The following is a 10899-nucleotide window of genomic DNA, read 5'->3' as shown; positions in this document are numbered from 1 at the left end:
ATCTAAAAATGATAGCTGCCTATGGTGACTTGACACAACTAACATTACAGATACACTTTCTAGATTGTAATTTTTAAGGATACAATCGTGGGGTTTTTCTTTTTCAAAATAATTATACTGCCGGGGGCCAGTGGCTCACCCCTGTAATCTCAACCCTCTGAGTAGCTAGGATTATAAGCATGCACCCCTGGCAACTGGCTAAAATAATTGCTTATCTGAGACAGAAGCCAGTTAGTATTAATTGTCAATCATGTTTAACTTTGTAAAATAAACTTTACTGAAATGCCTTACAGTAGAAATAAGGAATAAAATGTATCTGTTTGTTAAAAAGTTCTTACTAAAAGCTACATATTTTACTTGATTTTTTTCTTTCAAAATTGTGTTTTCCAGAATCATACCTTATCTTTCCTTGCTGTTTCTTTCGTTTATTTCATACATGCCCACAGCTTCTTCAACTATCATTTATGTGAAGAGCTTGCACATATCTATTTTCAGTCCAAATTCCTTGTATGCATCTATCATACACATATTCAACTGCCATAAAAACTTGTGAAACAATAATCACTCCTTTCCATTACTGGATATTAATGTGTGAGTAAAATTTAGGAAAACAAAGAATAACATCAATAAATATAACTAGATTTTAATAGTAAGGTTAAACATAAATTCAATATTGATTATTTTCTGAGCAATTTAATAAAAACCTCAAGGAAAAGAAATCAACTATTTTGTGTGCTGATATTGTGGTTTAAACTAAGGATCTTAACTTCTCACTTAAGCTTTTTCCCTAATGGGTGGTGCTATATACATGAACCGCAGCTCCCCTTCCAACTTTATTTTGGGGATTATATAGAGATAAGAATCTCATGGAATAAAAATTCAGCTGTGTCCCTATCTTGGGGTTCATTTCAATTAACATCATCTTTAATGGTCATATGGAACCATGTACTAGTTATTACAAGTAAAGGAAACTATGGGACCTATGTTTATTTGGGCCTGGAATATTTCACTTAATATAATTTTTTTCACATCTTTCCATTTCCTTACAAATGGGAGATGTCATTTTTCTGATAGAGGCATAGAATTCCATTATATATATATATATATATACACACACATATATATACATATACATATACACATATATATATACATATATGCATATATATATATATATATATATATCACATCTTCTCTTTTTTATTGGGCAAATACCATACAGAGGGTTTGCAATTACATGGGCTATGTAATGAGTGCATTTCTTATCAAGAATTGTTGCCTTCTCCTTTGTTTCCCTTTCCCATCACTTTCCATTCCCCCCCACCCCTCGTCCCCCCACCCCAAGCCACAGTAGTCATGTTAGTTTTTCAACATAATATCTTGAACATCTCATTGTTGCAATGGGTCCACCTATATCCCTATTTAAACAATTTGGTTTTCCCTTCCCCTCCACAAATTATACCACCATAAAATACAGTGAAAACAGGGGTTATACTGTGGGGGAGGGCCATACAAAGCAACAAAAAAATCATCTTATAAATATGTTAGAAACCAGCAAAAGAAAGAAAAAAATGTTTGAAGCCTTATCTTGGGGTTCATTTTGCCTCACATCAACTTATCTGACCTTTTCTACTGTAGATAAGGGAAACCCTGGGACATAAGTTTCTTGGGGCCTGGTTTATTTCACTTAATACAATTTTTCCAAGTCTTTCCATTTCATAACAAATGGAGCTAGGTCATTCTTTCTGATGAGGTATAGGATTCCATTGTGTATATATACCACATTTTCTTGATCAGTTCATCTACTGAGGGTTACCTGGGTTGGTTCCATATCTTAGCTATAACTGCCAAGACAGCCATCTACCATCTCAACAAATGAGCTGGCCATCGTGATTTACATCTGAAATCCTAGCTAATTATGTGGGAGGCATAGGTAATAAAGTCTCAGTCAATCTAAGATCACACCTGTGCAAAAAGTGCAAGACCTCAAGCAAATTATATGGACTAGAAGTATGGCAACATTGGTTGAGCTGCTTGGTGCTATACAACAATAGTCCTGTCTAGCAAGCAGAGAACTCCTAGATAGAACCCTAGTAATACTCCTTTCTTCCACCAAAAAGCCTAAATAAGTTTGTCCTATTTGAACATCTAATTTCAAGGCCACTGACAGATCAGAGATGGTGACCTTCTCTTTAAAACCTAACTTTCACCCTAATGATAATCCAATTCTAATGTTTAAGAAAGATACTCTAGTTTTTAATCATTCTAATGAATATTCCAGTTTTCACTCTGGAAATGAGTTTCAGTTTGCTCTAATTCCCACAAATTTTCTGACTCTACCACTAAAGTTATCTTGTTCCCTCACATGAGCCATTATATTACTTGTCCTCAAGTTCTCTTATCAGGAAAAATACTGTAGTTTCCATTGATTCTAACTTTTCCTGAACCACTGTATCTGAAAAGTTTCAGATTTACTTACCATCTGGTCCATTACTTACCGCTAACTCTCAACCTAAACCTGGCTGGAAAACTCTCATTAATCACTACAAGAATGAACACTGAGAAATACATATAATGATACTGTCTTAGTTACTATTCAGCCTCACATATTTGCTTCTACTTGTTAGTGAACACAATTTTATACTAAAAGCTTTCTTATTCGTAACAGTAAATAAATCAGAAGAAAATACTGATCCTAATCTTAATCCAAATTATATGGCAATGCTAACACTAACACAAGTACACTAGTTTTCACTCACCCTTCCAAACATAAGTTTCAATTTTTTCCAATATCTTAGTCATTTTCTAACACTAAACTTAATCTTTCTTAACTGGAACATTGAGAATAACCATCAGCCTAATTGTAAGAAGATTCATATATTAATAGCAATACTCTAGTATACATTCATTCTAATTCTTATCAGGCATATATTAAAATTTACCTTCAATTTGACCCTCATTTTTTTTCTCCTTTACTCTAAGCCTAACCATGGCTGGAATCCTAACCATAACCTTGACAGTACTCGTATCCCAATTCTAAAATGTATGAAAAATGCTCGTTTTGTGCAAGCCTAACTGAAATTCCACTGGTAATTCTTGAAATAAATTGCAGGTTTTCTGTAAACCCTACAGATTTTTTCACTCTTAACTCTGAATGTATTTTGTTCCATAATATGAATCATTATACCCATTGATCTCAAACCCTGATATTGTGAAATGCATTGTACTTCCATTATCCCAGCTTTTCCTAAATTCCTAGAACCTAAAAAGTTTCAGCTTTACTTAGTATTTAACATTTCTTTTTTTTTTCTTTTTGTGGTCGTGGGGCTTGCACTCTGGGCCAGGGCATGATCCCTGAGTTCTTTACCTCATAGCACCGCTTTTGTGTTTTATGGTGGTTAATTTCAGATAAAAATCTCATGGACGGTTTTGCCATTTTCTAAGTTCTGTGTTGATTTCCTTTTTCAAGATTTTAAAGTTTTCATCATAGAGGTCCTTCACTTCTTTAGTTAAGTTAATTCCTAGGTATTTTATTTTTTGGGGGGCTATTACAAATGGAGTTGCTTTCCTAATTTCAGCCACACTTTTCTCATTGTTGGCATACAGAAAAGCCATTGATTTTGGGGGGTTAATTTTATAACCTGCTACTTTGCCAAAGTTTTGAATCAGCTTGAGTAATTTGGGAGTGGAGTCTATGGGATTCTTTAAATACAAGATCATGTCATCTGCAAAGAGGGAGAGTTTTATTTCTTCTTTCCCTATTTGGATCCCCTTTATGTCTGCATCTTGTCTTATTGCTGTAGCTAGGCATTCTAATACTAGATTGAAGAGAAGTGGAGAGAGTGGGCATCCTTGTCTTGTTCCTGAGTTAAGAGGAAATGGCTTTAGTTTTTCACCATTGAGTATAATGCTGGCTGTAGGTTTGTCATATACAGCCTTTATTGTATTGAGGAATGTTCCATGGATTCCTAATTTTTCCAAAACCTTCATCATGAAAGGGTGTTGGATCTTGTCGAATGTTTTTTCTGCATCTATTGAGATAACCAAATCTCATGGACTTTCCTGCCTGGGCTACCTTTGAACTGTGATCCTCAAAAACAGCTTCATGAGTAACTAGGATAATAGGCGTGAGCCACTAGTTTAACCCATTTCTTTACTCTATCCTCAACCCCGGTTAACCAGAAACCTAATCCAAATCACATTCTGATTTCACACCAAATGGCTAATGTAAGGAAAATTGTCTAGATTCTATTCAATTGCACATTTTTTTTGGCTTCTATTTCTTATTGGAAAACTAAAATTTACCGTAAAGCTTATCCTTCCCTAACCCTAATGGGAACAAAAAAGTATCTCTCACTTTAAACCAAATTATATCTGAATCTTTAAAGTAACACAGACTGGTTTTCATTCATTCTTGCCATTCATTCTTCTTAAAATATGTGGCAGTTTTACACAATGTCTTACATATTTTTCTCATCCTAACCCAGCTCTAACTGCCACACATTTCCTAATCCTAAGCCTAGATGTAACCGAATCATCATGTTAATAGCAAGTCACTTTTTCATATTTATCCTAACTCTTGCTCAGCCTGTAGGTCTAAATTTTACTTGCATTTTGAATATATTTTTAAGTGTTTTTCTATTTCCAGTCAGATTTTATTGTTCATTATTTTAAAAAATTTTTATTTTGTTGAAAAGGTGCTTTAAAGAAGGATTAGTTACACGTGTAAGGTAAGGAGTACGTTTCTTGTTGAGCATTGTTACCCACTTCTTTCTTGTTCTCCCACTATCACATCCCTCCCCACTTCACTTACCCCTCCCTCCCCATGGTGTAATCTTCATTTTCAACATAGTGTCTTGTGAGTATCATTGTTGCAATGGGTCATCCTCTGATGAACCTAAATTTTCTATTTCTCTAATCCTGGGATCCTAACCATAATAATAATGATAACTCAATTCAAAGGTTAACAAAAAATATTCAGGTTTTTATTCATCATATTAATTCTCTGTACATCTTGAATTATCTTGCAGTTTAGCTTCAGTCTTCCAAATTAGTTTATATGCGCATCTATAAAGATGTAATTTTATGTGAAAAACAGAAGATCTTTGGAGGAAGGAGTAATGAGAAGGAAATAGAGGGAGTAAAATCCAATACGTTAAATATATTATGGAATTGTCACTTCTGACAATTACTATCTATTAACAAAATAACTAAAAATTAATAAAGAACACACTGCCTTCTAGTGTTCTTTAAGATAGCCATGATCTGACTTTTGAAAAAAAAACTTGTGCTAGATAAAATTTGTCCATGCATAATTTATATTGTTTGCCAATTATTTAACTTAATGAATAAAAATTTATCGAATAAGATTCTTTGACAAAAAATATAAAACAGTGACTTAGCAATTGTTTGAGAAAAAGTTATTCTTATGAGTTTTAAGAAACGGAATTGATATTTCCCTACAAAGCAATGAATTAGGTTTACTAATCTAGTCTTTGTAGTAAGTTTAGAGAACATAATTGACATGAGAAACAACTAACTGCATATCTTGTTTCCTGAATGAGTAATATTTTAAACATTGTCTTTTATTCAAATAAATACTTAGGTTTACATTTCAAAATAAGTGCAATTTTATCTCCTTTCAGAACAAATACTTACCCTGCAATTAAATGTACTAGCATATTCAGGTATTTAAAAGCTAAATTTTCTATGTTTTATATGCAGCTCTACATATTCAGAATGACATGATTTTTTATTCATAATTATCTAACCCCAGATTTTTCCTTTATCAATATAAATTTTCTCATGAGTTTGTAGGGAAGGCTCCAGTAACCAGACTGGTTAAAACAATTTCCTGAATTCTAAATTTTAAATCAAATCATTTTTAAGCTTTGATAATATCATTTATTGTCTCTTCAGAGCAATTAAGCTAAAACAAATACTACTTTTTAAACATTTCACTCACATTGTAAAGAATATTAACATAGGTCAAAAAGAAACTAATTATTTCAGACTCATCATATTTGGTGATCTTATTGTGAAGAATGTAGAGAGTAGAAGGTCCTTATACTCAATAAGTAGTTTTGGTTAAATTAAATCATATATCTGGATTTCTGATTTGGAGCTTAATCACATGGAAACAGGAAAATAATAAAAAAAATTACTTTGGGATCACCAGAAAAGGATATGTGTGCATGTACCACAGTTGCTTTATTAGTTTTTAGTTGAACACTGGACTTCGATTTATATCTTGGCTGTTGTGGTGAATAATGTGAGTAACAATGAACTACAGATACATTTATGAGTTACCCACAGACAAATAATCACACGATTGGTGGGTCAGACAATATTTCAACTTTGGATTTCTTTAGGAAACTGCATACAACTTTCTACAACGAGAACACTAACCTGTATTTTGACCAAGAGTGTAGAAAATTTCCTTTTCTCCACAGTGTCACCAGCCAACATTTTTACCTTTTTAGTTTTTTTAAAGGACATGTTTTTACTGTGTGCAGTACCCAAGACTGGCCTTAGACTCAAATCCTTTTACTCCAACCTCCAATCACTTGGAATTACCAGCCTTTACCACCACACCTGGTTCTTTGGCTATTTTTATGAGTTATAATAGTTAAGAAGTAGTATCATAGTAATTTTGAATTGCATTTCTCTAATGACTTCTGCTCACAAAGCATTAAGCCAACATAGACGTTGTATTAAATACAAATTTGTAAATCCACAGGCGATTTTCAGGGCTTTTTGGAAAACATGTCTATTCAGAACTTTTGTCCATTTTTAATCAAGTTTCTTGTTAATCTCATCTTTAATCTCTCTATAGAAAATCAATAATTAATTCAAGGTAGTAGAAAGGAAAAAAATAAGCAGCTCCTAAGATTTTAAAATTTTTAATAACATGATATTGCTTAAATCATTTTTCTGTTGATGCTTGAGACTCTATAACTCAATTTAGTTAGACCTTTTACAAGGCTATATATATTTTATTTATTTTACTTTGTTCTTTCCTGCATGAATAATTTAACTTGGTTTCTTTCAGTCTCATGTATTTCAGATTTCAAACTGAAGAATAAATGAAAGGAAGCAAACAAAAAATATAGTTCCCCTCATCTGATGATGCCTCTACAAAAATGAGGAAAGTGTTCATCCTTCTAAGGACCAACGATAGAATATTAAAAAGACAATTTATTCTTCTAGGTCTTCCTTATCTTTGCGATGTAACTTAAATGATACAAAACACAATATACTGCTCAGATACTTTTACGTTTTATCAGTTTTGCACATTTTCATATGGATTTCACCTCAGTCTACAACATTCCTTCATCGTTCTGTCCCTGTTATTTTTATATTATCACAACATAAGATAACCAGTTTGATTTACAGCATAAGTTATCCACTGGCTTCCTTGGAAGCAAAGCATGGTCAATAGATATTACTTCTGGTTGCTCACACTACATGTAATGGTTTCTGTACTACTTATCACATTCTATTTGGTATTTAAAAAAGAATGCTGGCTAAACTCAAAGCTCATTCATAGGTTTACGTTAAGTGTTTCACAAGTTTTATGCTCTTAATTCTTAAGATAACATTCGTTATAATGCTAATGTTATTACCATTGTAGTGTTGGGAAAAATTATAGTTAAAGACAGTAAGTGCATGGCCCAAAGACACACACAGTGAGGAAGAAAATGAGTCAAAGTTTCCAAAAGTCTTTCAGCAATACCAAAAAGGTTTATAAAATCTCTCCATTCTCTTACACTCTCAATTCAATATTCATATTGCCCAAGAAATAATAGCGTAGCAAATATTACAAATGGTGATTGTTTTCTATCACATTTTGTCTTCAACACAGACTGTGGTGGTGACATTGGGGTATCATGCACAGAGCTGAGCTTACAAATTGAGGTCCGAAGACAGCCAAATTTCTTCTGTCCCACAGTTCCAGTTTCTTTTTTAAAACGTACCAGAACTTTTAAATATCATCACTTACTATCTTTTCACAATCCCCAAACGAATTAAATTGACATATAATCACTCCAAAAGGCTTTCAAATAAGGAGATGATACAACAGGCTCCCATAAAGTAAATTTTCTTTTATTTTTAAAATTATTCTAAAAACATTGTGCTGGCTGGTCACACTTATAATCCTATCTACTCTGAATATTTGCTCAGGAGACTGAGATCTGTGGATTACACTTGGGAGCCAATCAGGGCCAAAAAAAAAAACTTCATGAAATTATTTTTCAAAATGTTTAATGAACTAGCAAAGAGCCAGGAATTGAGATGTAGCTTACATAGTAGATCACCAATCTAGATAGGAAAGGCCTAGCAAGACCTTGAAGCCCTGATTTTAAACTCTGAGCATGATGATATATATGTATGACGTGTGTTAGCTGGTACATGCGTGTTTGCTTGAATGCTGCGGCACTCACACTCACATACATTTATTCAAATTACCTTCATATCAGTGTTCTGCATTAATTTCTTTGTTAGCGATATTATATGGGTAAAATAGAAGAAATAAACTCTTCCATCTCAGAACATTTTTATATGTTTTTTATTGTAATAATACTGTGCAGAGGAGTCACATTTACATGAACAAGGAAACTAGTACATTTCCTAACAAGAATTCTTACCTCCTCCTTTATATTTCCCCTACCATCCCTTCCCTTCCACCTCCACAAGTACACTCCCCTCCCCCTTCCTTCCTCCACCTAAATTGTAAAGTTCATTTTTCAACATAGTGTCTTGTGCATCTCATTGTTACAATGGGTCAACCTGTATCCTTATTTGAGCAATTTTTCCCTTCCCCTCCCCAAATTAGAGAAGGATACATTCAAGATGTATGTGCACCAACTTCAAATACAGAGAAAACAGGGGTTATAGCGTGGGGAGAAACATACAAAGAAACAAAAAAAATGCCATCGCTCATTATAACTACGTTAAAAACAATAGCAAGAAAGAAAAAACCACTTGTGTCACTATCTTGGGGTTCAATTTCTTTAATATCATCTTATCTGGTTCTATGTACATAGCTTTTCAACTTTTCTGCTTATCCCAGACATACATTTGTTATTGAAAATAAGGGAAATCATGGGACCTATGATTCTTTGGACTTGGGTTACTTCACTCAATAAAATTTTTTCCAAGAGTTTCCATTTCCTAACAAATGGGGCGATGTCATTCTTTATGATGGAGGCATAGAATTCCATTGTGTATATATACCACATTTTCTTGATCCATTCATCTTGTGAGGGCATCTGGGTTGGTTCCATATACTAGCTATCGTAAATAATGTTGCAATAACCATAGTTGTGCTGGTAGTTTTAGTATGGTCTTGTTTATGATCATTTGGGTAGATTCCCAAAAGTGGGATTAATGGGTCATAGAGGAGTTTTATGTGGAGTCTTTTGAGGAACCTACATACTGCTTTCCAAAGTAGTTGAACAAGTTTACACTCCCACCAAGAATGCAGTACGGTTCCCTTGTGGCCACATACCTTTCAGCATCTGTTGTAAAAATATGGAATGCTCCACGAATTTTCATGTCATCCTTGCGCAGGGGGCATGCTAATCTTCTCTGTATCGTTCCAATGTTAGTGCATGTGATGCTAAATTGAGCAAAGAACATTTTTTATATATAAAGTATAATTTGTATTGATTTTATGAAACTAGACAATTCAACAAAAATAAGTTCAAAGAATTGTTGTGAAATTTTAGAATCATGTACTTCTTACATAAGCACACATTTAAGAATAAAATCAAGATAGACATGCCAAAAACAAAATAATTCCAGATATTTGTAGTTCAAGAGATGTGTAGGAGGAGGGATTCAATTATTCTATACAAGGCACATGTCAAAATGAACATTGCAGCAAGTGTTTAGGTTTGTTAAAGTTTTAATGTTTTAGGGCTGGGAAGGTGGCTCAGTGGTAGAGTGCTTGCCTTGCATGCATGAGGCCTTGGGATCTATTCCTCAGCACCACATAAGCAAAAAGAAAAAAGCGGTAAGTGACGCTGTGGCTCAAGTGGTAGAGTGCTAGCCTTGAGCTGAAGAGCTGAGGGACAGTGCCCAGGCCCAGAGTTCATGCCCCACAACCGGACCCTCCCCCCCAAAAAACAGTTTTAATGTTTTAAATATGCTTAATTTTGGGATTTTGCTTATATATGCCAAAAATAAGACTGTTTGGCAGGTATAAAACTTTTTGATAAAGTATTTAAGATTTATGGTAGTAGACATTAAGTACTAAGTATGTACATTTTAGAGTATATGGAAACTTTATTAATGAGAAGTTGCAAAGTCTTTGTGTAAAGAAGCAGAGTGAAGAGTTAAGACATTAACTATACAGTTTTTGTTAAAAATTTAGAGATTCCTTACTTTATTTGATGATATAAGCCATAATGTACACATATATGTTACTAGTCACACACATACATATACACATGTATACATGTGCACATGGAGAAAGACACATAATTACAGCCAACACAATTTCCACCAGTTGTTGAATATGCCTTAAACGGAATACTTGGAACAATATATGTTGAAGATGTATTTGTCTCTCATAGTTCATTTACCAATCCTCTTATCTCTTAAAACTGGTAGTTTTAGAGAGATTTGATTTACAAAATGCAGTACAAGTGATAGCAAGTCACTTGGAAAACTCAGTAAGTATAAGTGATATGGTATCTCCCTGCTCCTCACGGAATGCTTACTCTTGTAGACACTCTCAACCACCGAAGTAGCAGGAAAATACCCTGGTAAAGAGTAAAGTTATAAGGCTTTAAATGGCATCCTTACTTGAGCTCTTTTCCCAACAACCAGCATGAATTCCTAGGCAGATGTGTGAGTCCTCCGAAAACTGGACTCTACATATACATTTTACTA

General features: G+C 33.7%; 1 non-coding gene across 1 annotated transcript; it reads right to left on the bottom strand.

The window, feature by feature from the left end:
• Positions 1–9528: 9528 nt before the first annotated feature.
• Positions 9529–9635, bottom strand: LOC122127494. The gene has a single exon (XR_006151169.1). It is a non-coding gene; the product is annotated as a U6 spliceosomal RNA (small nuclear RNA).
• Between the last annotated feature and the right edge of the window lie 1264 nt (positions 9636–10899).

The sequence above is a fragment of the Dipodomys spectabilis genome, unplaced genomic scaffold (assembly GCF_019054845.1).
Source record: "Dipodomys spectabilis isolate Male_0828 unplaced genomic scaffold, ASM1905484v1 ptg000301l, whole genome shotgun sequence".
NCBI classification, from domain to species: Eukaryota; Metazoa; Chordata; class Mammalia; order Rodentia; family Heteromyidae; genus Dipodomys; species Dipodomys spectabilis.
The sequence above is the reverse complement of the archived record's forward strand: the minus strand, read 5'-3'. Positions and strand labels throughout refer to the sequence as shown.